Source organism: Miniopterus schreibersii (assembly GCF_964146895.1).
Source record: "Miniopterus schreibersii genome assembly, chromosome: 15".
NCBI lineage: Eukaryota > Metazoa > Chordata > Mammalia > Chiroptera > Miniopteridae > Miniopterus > Miniopterus schreibersii.
The window spans coordinates 31,984,230-31,996,703 of NC_138115.1; the positions used below are offsets into that span (position 1 = coordinate 31,984,230).

Sequence of the window (12,474 nt, forward strand, 5' to 3'; positions counted from 1 at the left end):
ATCAACAGAGACAAAAGGCAAATTAGTAGTTGCCAGGGGCTGGGGAAAGGAAAGAACAGGAAGTGATTGCTAATGGGTAAGGGGTTTCTTTTTGGGGTGATGGAAATGTTCTAGAATTAGATTGATGCACATAACCTTGTGAATATAGTAAAAACCACTCAATTGTGCCCTTTAAAATGGCAAATTTTATGGTACGTAAATTATATCTCTGAAAATAAAAGTAAAGAATAAGATCTGCAAAATAATTTAACTCATGATTTACCCAGCAATAAGGGAATTAGTATTCAGTCTGTAGGAGACTTTGGGTCTAAAACTACGCAACCATAACAAAGAATTAGTTGGGGGCCTGATTTCAAGCACTTATAGTTATGGTACCATAGATGGAATAAATTCCCAAGTGTAGAAGATGTAGAAATGAGAGCTGTAACTAAGGAACAAGGGGAGTAAGCCCAAGGGAATGCCAGAGCATAGCTCCTTTCAAAAGAACTATCAGCCAAAGCAATTCCAACTGTACCTAACTTTAAGCATATCCAGTCCTTTTAAAAACAGATCTTCATAACAGATAAATGGAGGAGAAAAAGGATCACCATTTACTTCAAAAAGATTTTAAGACATTAAAATCAAACAGGATGTGGGAAGAACCTAAAATAGATTACAACAGTTAATAAATGAACCTAATTTTATTACAAATGAGTAACAACCATACAGAAGTAGGTAAGGAAAAAAATTTCCTAAGTAATGTTGGAAAGCAGATTATGACTGTACTTTAAAGCTAAGAACAAATATTTTACTCTAGTTTAAAAATGTGTTTCTCACAGGGGCATAGGTTAGCAATTCTGAAACTACTTTTGCGTGTGCACTAGGATTAAACAAATAAGTAAATATTTTGTAAGAACCAGGTTTCTCACCTTTGGAGAAGAAAGTAACAAGGATAGGAAAATGAATAGGGGAAAGAAGACGAGACTAAACCTGAGGTATGGGACTGGAACTGGCAGCATCAGTGTGAACTCATAGTTTTTAATTTATATATGTAGATGGATGGATAAGAAAATTTAAATATATGTGTATGTATGTTACAGTAGGTAGTTAGTTATTAACAAAGGAAGGAGCAAACGGAATCAGACATTAAGTCTGATTAACTAGGAAGGGGCAGCTTCAGACACTCCAGGGAAGAGCCACATTCTTGGCCAAAGGGACGGTAATCCCCAAGTAAGCAAGAAGGCCCAACTTTCAACTGGCCTGTTCCCCCAGATCAACAGGGGAGGGATAAAAAGTAATGAGGAAATTTCTTTGCTGGGTGCATGTGTAGTAGAAGCCAGATGACCAAGAAAAACTGAGGCATGTGCAGCAGGAGCCAAAATGGGACGACAAAGAGGAGTCTAGTCTGGGAAAATCTGGGGAAAAGACCAGATAAGACAAGGACACAAAACCCGGGAAGATCCTGGAAAGGGACTGGAAGGGGCCGCACCAGCATAACCCTGGGAAGATTCAGGAGAGAGACTGGATCGTCGGAAAGAAAGCTTAGCCATCCCAACTCCAAGGAAATATAATCCAAGCTTAATAAATGCCAGAGACAGTTTTGAGCTCTCTCCCTCTAGCAGCCATGTGGGCTGAAGTGCAGCATAGACTGCAGATCATGGGCCGGATAGGAACCAAGACTGTGCTGGACTACTGGAGCCGCAGATGCTGGACTAATGGCACCACAACTCCAGGTCCTGGTCCTCCTCCTGGGCTTGGTGGGAACAAGTGCAGGCCTGCGGCCCCAGAGGCTGGACTTCTTCCACAGAGAGATGGAGCTGAGCCACCTGGTTGTGGATGAAACATCACCTAAGCCCTCCCTTTAACTCCAAAAATCTTGCCACTATACCTCAAATCCTCCTATGCATGTATCCCTGAAATGCATTTTCCTGAGGTACCATGAAATAATCCTATTTCTTCCAGCAACATTTTTATTACTATACCTATATTTGCTAGCTCTGTCTACTGAGAGGACCTAGAAACAATGACACCACAATAGTACTGAGCACACCTGACACGAAGATCTTGGTTTCTAGATACCATTCTCCAATAAAATGAACCAGCCTCCTTTGGAGAAATGGTTGATTCTGTGCCTGGTGCAAACAGGAAAAATATGAGATACACCTGTGTGGTACCAGAAAGTAAATTAGTATTCATAAAATGATGGGACCATTGCAGAAAGGACAGAAGAACAAATTTGAAAGTGCTCTCAATAACCAAAGCTGGAACAATTTGGGCAAAAAGTATTAGATTTTAACACATATAGTAAAATAAATATCCACAAATACATGTAAATAATTGGACAATTAGTGAACGGAACGAAAAGGGCAGAATTCCAATTAATAAATACAGAAGGTATGCAGGAAATAAAGTCTTCATTAAGCTAATGCCACGTTAGTAGTTGCTGCCAGCAAAAACCATTAATAGATGCAAAAACTGGACTGTGATGAGACACAGGATGCTTGCAATTTCAAAGTACCACCCCACAAGAGGAAGGTATTAATTACAAAGGAATTATTATCTTACAAAAAAAAAAAGTTAGATTTAGTAGTAATTACAAAGGAAAAAACAGTAACTTTACAGTGGAAAAACTTGGCAGATACCATCTTAACCAGTGATTACAGTTAACATAACCAGCTATAAGACATACTCATCATGAATAAATAATTATCAGGCAAATCCAATTGAGGAACATTCTAAAACAATAACTGACGAGTACTCTTCAAAAGTTTTAAGATCCTGAAAGACTGAAGAAAAAAAAAAAGACTGGGGAACTTAATAGATGGGAAGAAACTAAAAAGATATTACTAAATGCAAGGTGGAATGCCGAATTTGATCCTGGACCAGAAAAAGGATAATTTATAAATGTGAATTTCTTGGTTCTGATCATCATACTATGATTAAATAAGATGTTAACATTAGGGGAAGCTAGGAAGAGGGTATATGGGAACTCTTTATACTAATTTTGTACCTTGATGTAAATCTAAATTTCAATTAAAAGGTTTAAAAGATTTCAGAAAAACCTCCAAAAGTAAAGGAAATCTTTCTCCTATAATTCGAAGGAACTTAAACAATGAAACAACAGTTAAACAATTTAATAACTGTAAAATAATTACTCCTGGAAAGAACTTGGCATTTTTTCAAGTTATAAGGTAGATATAATATCCCATTTACTGATCGATCAATTTGTAAAAATTATTCCAAGTCCTGACAGAATTTTTTTTAATTTTTTTTTTCCAAAGAGAGGAAGGGAGAGAGAAACGTGGATGAGAGAGAAATATCCATCACCTGCCTCCTGCACACCCACTACTGGGAATCAAGCCCACAACCTGGGCATGCGCCCTGATTGGGAATTGAACTGTGATCTGGTTCACGGGTCAAGGCCCAACCACTCAGCCACGCCGGCTGTGCCTGACAGTAATTTGATACAAGAATGGGGGGAGAGGGTATCATATGATCTACATATTTTTAGAATCTGTCCATTTGTTGTTACCATACATTAAACATGCAACTACTTTTTAAAGCCTTCAGCTAGCAACAATTATTTTACTAGCAATATCAGAATAAAAAAGATTAAGACTGTGTTCCTCCTTTGTTAATGATATTACTTTCCCTGAAATTATAGACTAGCCAGTAATTCAACTGTAGAAACAAATGGTAGCTTTCTTTATTCCTTCTCCAGGTTCTTCCATACGCCAATTGCATTCATTTCATACAGCAGTTAATTAGTGGGCTTAATTTTACCAGCTACGTCACACCAAACCTTTATGAAATCAAAGACATGACTGTGGCATCCCTTGCACCCTGAACTTAAATGACCTAAATGGCTACAGGAACAACAAGGAGCCACAAAAGCCCTTAAAAGTAATTTGTGGTCAGATACTATTTAATATCATCAGAAGCCACCAACTTTGAATCCTACAGGTTTAAGTTGAATGAGAACTTCTTTGCTGTCACAAAATGTACTCTATTATCACTTATACATTATTTCCCATTTTAAGTGGTTTTCCTCAGTAGTTATTTAATTTTTCTAACCAACTATTTTAATATTGTTTAAATAATTTTAGTTTAATATGAAAAACAGGAAGAATGCTAATTCTAAATTCAACCTGCTATTAATAAAAGAAACATTAGAAAGGGTCCAATAAATCATTCACTAAACTCAGACACCTTTACCTATTAATTGCATGTTATAGATGGGGAAATTAAAGTATAGGGAGACTGAAGTGTTTTTTTCCTAAAAGACACAGCAGAAAAGGACTCCTTAAAAAAAGAATGCCCCAAACCTTGTACATGTAAATAGACATTAAACACAGTGAGGCTATGACTAGAATGCATTTCCAAGGGAATGGTCCTTTGTATTAGAATTGAAAATACATGTGTCCTGTCCTTTGTATTAGAATTGAAAATACTTGTGTCCTGTCCTTAACATGAGTGAAAGAGCTGGTGGTAATGTCCACACTTGACAAAAGCAAGTAAAAAATGTACTAGACATGCAAAAGAAAGCCACCTAATGAGAAGACCCTAATAAATAAATCTGATGAAGAGTGCTGACTTCAGAGAGGAAGCTACTTGAAATTTTGTAATTGAGTAAAAAGGAAAAGGAAAAGGGCATTACACACACAGGAGGTCTGGCATTTTCAAAAAGAAATAACTCAGAACACTTCGGGTTTTAATTTTAATTTCAAATAACAGTAAAAACATTCTGGGAGCAAGTAAAATTTTTAGTTTTTCCTCAGTGATTAGCAGGTAAAATTTTAATCCAAACTTCAACATTTTTGCCCTACTGCTGGTTACAAATCATGGAATACTCAAAACCCAAACCAAAGTACAGTAAATATCATAATTTGATGAAACCATGAGGTAAGCATTAAGATTATAATAGCTATTACAAGTTTCTTGGGCATCCTATGTCTCAGAAAAATATGTAAAGCCTAGAAACCAGAAGTTAAGAGACCAATGGCATAAATAATTTTCCCAAATCTATTCATCAACCAAGGTCAGGAAAATTAGCATTTCCTGAACAGCTTTCATGGCAACCCTTTCATCTTCCCCACTCTATCCCTAACAAGCCTGAGGTAGAATCATCGTTGCCTCTTTACATGGAAGAAAACAGGGCTCAGAGGAGTTAACTTCCTTGCCTTTGATTAGAACAAGGTTTCTCAATCTCCACAACACTGACATTTGGGGCCAGATAATTCTTTGTTTGGAGGGGTGTGGTAGGCATGGAGAGGCGGCTGTCTTGTATATTATGTTTACCAATATCCCTGGCTTCTACCCACTGGATGCCAATAGCATCTGCCCCAGTTGTGCCCAACCAAAACATCTCTAGGCATTGTCAAATGTCCCCTGGAGGGCAAAATCACCCCTAGTTGAGAACTACTGAGTTGAAGTGAAGAAACCAGCATTTTCATTCAATGGACAACATACTGTTCCCGTTAAATTAGGGACAAATGAGGGTCTTTGCCCTGACAAGCATTAAGACAGGCACACCATGACAGTCTGACCTTCAGCATGCTCCCCTTAGCCAGTCCCCCAGCTAACCCCCCCAACAGGTCAGTAGCAACCTCCACTCATCCATTCATGCTAATCAGTTTGTAGCCATTTCTGACTCAGTGTTCCCCTTCTTTCCCTGTATCAAGTTCTGCTGGGTTTTCCTAGGAGTAAAATGTCTCTCTATTCCATCCCTACTCTACATTCCCTTCATTCTAATATAGGTATAAGGCCAAGAGCCCAGTTCCCCTCCATTTTTCTACTAACAGAAGAAATCAGAAGGAACTAATCTCAGTTGGCTCATAAAATGAAATACGGGTATACATCAAGATACCATAACTGAACTACCAACCTCTTGGGCAGGGGGCTGGCAGACCTCAAAAAATGGTCAGTAAAGACCACATCCTTTCTCTGGAGTGGGAAGGAAACTGGAATTTCCCATTGATCTCAGCGGCTTTCATAGCCAGATGTGAGCTCCCAGTAAGTAACAGCCTGACAAGCATTAAGGACATAGCAGAGATTAGTGTGCATGCCGTTAAAAAGCGGACTGCATGCTATTTCTGGCTCTTGTGCCATGAACCACTTTTGCTGCTCAAGGGAATGCAGAAATGACACAAAAGAGAAGTGAGGTAAGACTCCCAAAGAAAGCTTGAACCAACTAGTGTTTCTGCCTCCCCCCCCCTCCCCAATATATAAACCAAGACGAAGGTAGATAAAGCCAACATTCCACTAGGGAAACTCTAAAACATACGGTCAAACAAAATCTAGTTACAAAGGCACAAATGTCAAATTCTCACAACATATATGAGTATACAACACTAGAGGCTAACTTATTAGCACTGACAATGAAAGGCTGACGTAAGGTGCAGGGAAATCCAGGGTGTTCTAAAGCTGACTTCTCCCTTTACTAACATTGTATGAATAGCTCTTAGGAAGCACTTCGTCCCTTTTCACTTTAAGACACCACAGTCAAGAGAACGTTACATCCAATGTATGAAACTCACAACCCATCAGAAATTCCCATCAGAAATTTTACTTTAGCCCTGGCTGGTGTGGCTCGGCGGTTAGAGTGGGCCCTGGGACTGAAGGGTCTCGGCTTTGATTCTAGTCAAGGGCATGTACCTAGATTGCAGGCTCCAGCCCCAGCCAGGGCCATGAGGGAGGCAACCAATCAATGTGCCTCCTTCATCTTTCTTTCTTTCTTTCTTTCTTTCTTTCTTTCTTTCTTTCTTTCTTTCTTTCTTTCTTTCTTTCTCTTTCTTTCTTTCTTTCTTTCTCTCTCTCTCCCTCTCTCTCTCTCTCTCTCTCTCTCTCCCTCCCTCCCTCCCTCCCTCCTTTCTTTTCTTTCTTTCTTTCTTTCTTTCTTTCTTTCTTTCTTTCTTTCTTTCTTTCTTTCTTTCTTTCTTTCTTTCTTTCCCTTCCTTCCTTCCTTCCTTCCTTCCTTCCTTCCTTCCTTCCTTCCTTCCTTCCTTCCTTCCTTCTTTCTTTCTCTCCCTCTCTCTCTCTCTCTCTCTCCCTCCCCCCCCACACTCTCTCTAAAAAAATCAATGGAAAAAATATCCTCACGTGAAGATTAACAAACAAACAAAAATTTAATTTATGCTTCTCAGTTTAAAAAAACAACAATGTTCAAGGTGATATCCTAAATATTTCTGCCTCAGTAATTATTTCTGAGCTTTTCTGTCAAGGGCTGAGTGGCAAATATATTTAGTTTCAGGGCCGTACTGCTATTCCAACTTTACCAGGTTATTCATTTTAAGTAAGTAAATAAATTAAAATAATTTCTACAAGGATGTGTCAATATCTCAGAGTTTTCTGAAAGAATAAAGAATATGTCATGCTAAATTGTTGTCCTTCCTCTTGGGAGGTACAAGTTTTGGTCAGCACTTTCATGCAATGATCAAAAGCCAAACCAAAAGGCTTTATTTAAGCAAGGAATTCTAATTAATTCCAGTTCACACATTCCAATTCCAATTCACAACATTCTCTCATACCCGATATATTAAATTATTAAATAATTCCACTATATAGAATAATTACAATTCACACATTCTAATATCTGAAGCAGAAAAAGCAGAAATTGAAAATTGAACTTGAATTAAATGCCCAGTTACAGTCATCTTAAGGCAATGCTTTTGATCCCTGCCTTTTAATGTCCTTCTGTCTATCTATAACCTAAGAAAGCCTTATAACATTTCATTCAAATTTTTTCTAAATGTATCAAATAAGCCTAGCCTAAACTAATTTAATTCAACACAATCTGAGAAATTTCTTTATAATTCTAAGATACATGCTTTTGTCAATAGTCACCTAAAGCCTTGAAGACGAAAGACATATGAACAAATGCATATAAATACAAATGCATATAAATACCAGCCATAGAAATTCAAAAAGAAATACATAGATTTAGCCTGACATATTTTTTCCAAGAAATCATTTCCTGTATGAAATGATAGCATTAACCTAAGTTCACCCAACCAATTTTTACTTTACTGCCTTTTACCAACACTTGTCCCTACGAAAATGGTAATCTTGTTACAACTGATGCCTGAAATCTTTATAAAAAGAATTTGTCTTTTAACAAAGTAAACATGGGTAGACCCTTTGAACCGATCCTTAAAGAGTTCAAGATGTTACGTTTAAAAAAAAAAAAAAACTTTTTAAAAAAGATGTTACATGTAACAACAGTGTAATTTAAATTCATCCCAATTAACTTTACCATCAAACTATGGTGTTCTTTCCAGCTTTAAAACAAAATTTAACCTTGTCAAACAGATTATGATTAACCAAGATCTCAAAAGAAAATCAGCCTTGAGCCCTAAGGGGTGTGTTCCCTAGGAGGCTACTTTGATTGATACTGCTTCAGTTACCAGAGTGGAAATTGATGACATTAAATGGAAGGTAAAAACATTAAGAGAAATCAAGTATTTAGGATTCAACTGTCAGAAGGCTATTGCTCACATATAATCTCTGCAGCATCCTTCCTCTGCATTAAATTACTACGTATATATAATGCTGTCACATATATAATCTTTTTATCTTGACTCTTTCCTAGAAATATTGATTTAGAATGCTATTTTACTAACAAAACTGCAAATAAAACAAATTTTTACACACCTAAAAATGTAAAATATTTTAATAACCTGGTTTCCTATTCCTACTTAAAGGAATACAATCAAGGTAGTTTCTCATCCCTTTTCCCTTATAGTTCCTCCAACTACCCTAGCACAATCTTTCTTGAGACATTCCTAGATGGTTAATAATTTGTACTTGAATAAGCAACTACTTTAAAAATTAAAGTGTAAATAAGCATACTATCTTTTTCAAATGCTAGCCAAATAAATTGGGGGAATTTATTCTAGACCTATTAGCTCTGCCTAGAACCTTAAATTAAGCATATCCTGCAATCTTGAAGATCATTACATGTTTACTCATTAGTCAAAGAAACATTAATGGCTATTATTAAATAGTTTCATGTGCATTAAGTTTATATTGGTTTTTCTATAGGTAAGGCCAAATTTATTCCAAAGAAAAAATCCATTACTGGGAAAGAGAAACTATTTGCAATATTATCCAGCTAAAAATACCTTTTCTAATAAGTCTTCCCTTTAAATATATATATGACTAATTTTTTAAAAACCAGAAAAAGGGCCTTTACCTGTTTGTCTCAAATTCCTAAGTGGCATCTGTTTAGATTTGTGATAAACATGCAAAAAGGAGTTCCAGGGGATGTGTATAAAGCCATAACCCACAAGTGGGTGTCTTGCACCAGTCCCTGAAATTCCAGGAAATTAACACTTCAAATACTTCTGGTGTCTGACAGGAAGTATTCATGAAGCATCCTGGAGGCTAAGGCTAAAAATTTGTCAACCTTTACTGAGAAAGATGAAGTGGGCCATGGGAGAGAGGTAGGTCCAAAAGAATCAATACTGAAAGTGCCAAAGAAAATTACCCAGTTGCTGAAAGGAAGCACACTGATGTCATTCCCTCCAACGGCCACTGCAGATATGGCACACTACCTAAGAACCTTCATGCTAACGCTCCTGGGAGCCACTATCAATTCTACCCAGTACATAACTAGCGATGTGACTTATCTACAAACCTACTGGAGGATTCTGTTTCGGGGGAACAGCAGCAATCGCTCACTCATGTAGGCTAACTGTGCATCAGCCATCGTTTTGGGCACTTCAAATACCAAGCTTTATTTATTCCTCACACCAACCCTCCAGTAGAGCATTATTCCATTACAGATGGAAAACATTAGAAGCTGAGAAAGCTCAGAAGCAAAGTTACTCATGATATTTTTAAGAGGAAAAAATAACCTGTCAATTAAAATCCAAGCCTGTCTCTTTCTACACTGGCCCCTGGCTTCTTGGTAGCACTCCAACTTTCTCTATGGGCTTTAAGCCACAACACTATAGAAAATTCTAACTCCACTGTTCCCTAACAATGACAACTTCATGGAGAGCATTTAGGCCACTACTGTTTTCCTTTTAGCATTCAGCTGTCATTAACAGCCCATTAATGCCTGGTGGTATATTAGCATGCAAACACTGGGCTAGACTATTTACAGTTAACATTTATTGAGCACTTACTATATGCCAAATACTGTTATAAATGCTAAAATCACCTGAGAAGGTAGGTTCTATCAATATCCATCTTATTTTATAAATGAATAAACTGAAGCACAAAAAGCTTTAATAACTTTAACAAGGCCAAATTATGTTAAGTGGGGATCTAGCATTCAAACCAGAATGCCTGGCTCCACGGCACATGTTCTTTAACTCTAGCCTTCCTCTGTCCCAAAACTTTTATACGGGTTTCTCATTTAACCTTCTTAACTAAGGAAGCTAAGTATTATCAATCCCAATTTATATGAGAAAACAAGAGATTCGGAAAGGTGAAGTCACATAACTTTTAGTGGTGAAGGCATGATTTGAATCCATTTTTGTTTCACACCCCTATGGTGCTAATACACCATGTCAGAGGATACTAACTATAAAAAGGAAGGGATAATATAGGGCACCACAAAAAATCTATACACACTTTAACAGCTGATAGCTCAATTGATGTTTCTTTCTTTTCAGATTTAACCCACTGGAATTAATAATTATTCAAAGTGTTCAGAGTGTGTATATACTTTTGGGGACACCCTGTATATGTATATTTCAAAATGGTCAATTGCGTTTAAAATTTTCTACGCTATATAGAAGTTCTTTAAAATGTTTAAGTATGATAAAAGAAAAATGTTATGGTAATAAGAAACGGACAAAAATGGCCTTTTGATTATTACGAGGCAGAAAAATCCCACAAGTTTTTAAGAATTGTATAATCTTTTATTATGAGGCCAAATCATTCCTATTTGGCCACTGAGTACAGAGAGGCCCAGTCAGCCACAAGCATACAGCATGCTCCCATCTCACAACCACTCCCTCCCACCTCAATAGACAACATGAGAGTGAGCTTTACTAGTCATGCTCCTTGTCCTAAGAGATCCAGAAACAGAAGCAACATCTAAGAATCCACCTACTTTAGGCTACTCTCTTAAATCTGTAACATTCTCAAAGCAGAAGCTCAAGTTTCAGATGTTAAGATGCAACTACCAAGAAACAGGCTTAAGAATGAATGCACTTAATATTGTCTCTTGTGCAGTAAGGACTTGCCTTTCTTAAATCTATAAACTAAAAGACAAAGAAGAAAGGCCCTCAGAAAAGTCATTTTTCCATACCACCAGAACAAAAAATATAACTAGTTTCAAACGCTGTTTCTAAAGACTGAATTAGACAGTATAACTCCTCTGTAGTCATACACTTTAGCATTTCAGAAAATGTCTTCCACCAATTATCCATCCAAAGTAGAACTGAACAATATAATCGTGCCTCTCATTGTATTTCCCATATATCCCAGGGGTCTCAGATAGCAAAACAGATTACTACATATAAGAAACATCTACTTAAAATTACTAGTCCTACTTAGGACAATCAAGCTTACATTCTCAACAAGGGAAAAACAAATCAGAAAGCAGCCAGAAAGCTCTATTGCAGCCCCTTTTACCAGACTGTACAGATTTTTAAAATCAAAAACTCCAAGAGGACAAACTGTAATTTGTAATTATCTTTTATAGCATCTTGCAGCCCAGAAGGAAGAACAAAACACACACACACACACACACACACACACGTCAGCCCAGAGCATAACTGTGGTTGTTTCAGGACGGTAAAAAATCATTTATTCAGAGTTTTCAACGCTTTTAAAACATAATCAGTGCTGTGTACGAAAAGCATTAAATATTTAAATGAGGCCAAAGGAATCAGGTAACGCGTGAATGATAATCCAGTGTGTCCAAAGTGTACAGTGGACAAACAGGCTCCACTGTCAACCTCCTAAGTGATGTTTTGAAATAGGGCGGAACTTTAAGAAAGGAAATCACCCCATAATATTTGGTTAATTCATAACTTTTTTTGTGTGTGAACTGAAAAATGTGGGGTTCCCCGCCCAAAGGAGCGTTTAATTTAAAAAAACAAACAAACACGTTTTCTTTTTAATAAATGAATCCAGGCACATACCATATCAAGGCTTGATGTGCAAATACAGAGATGCAGTCCCTCCTCTTCCCTCCCCATTTCCACTTCCTCTCTAGTAATTATTTTCAAATTGCGATTTAAACATAGAAGCTATCTGAAACGAAAACTTCCCTCCGGTTCCCCAAGCTAAAGGTTTGTCAGGAAAGCAGAATCAAGCTCAGCCACCTCACAGGAACCTGAATACCCGAAATGCTCTAAAAACAAACAAACAAACAAACAAAAAACTAGATATGCTAAGGAAGCAATTCTTTGGACACTTCGCAATTAAAAGAAATAAATAAAAACAGGAAAATAAAAAGGTAGGAGGGAAAAAAGACAACTTAAAAGCAAACCACCACACCCTCAACTCCGCGTTGTAACCCGTCTGCCAGGGGCCTTT

The 12,474-nt window shown here is 37.2% G+C and overlaps 1 protein-coding gene across 8 annotated transcripts in view; it reads right to left on the minus strand.

Moving 5' to 3' along the window:
• Positions 1-12,474, minus strand: part of ATP2C1 (ATPase secretory pathway Ca2+ transporting 1) — a 118,775-nt gene that overhangs the window by 86,860 nt on the left and 19,441 nt on the right. The window lies entirely within an intron of this gene.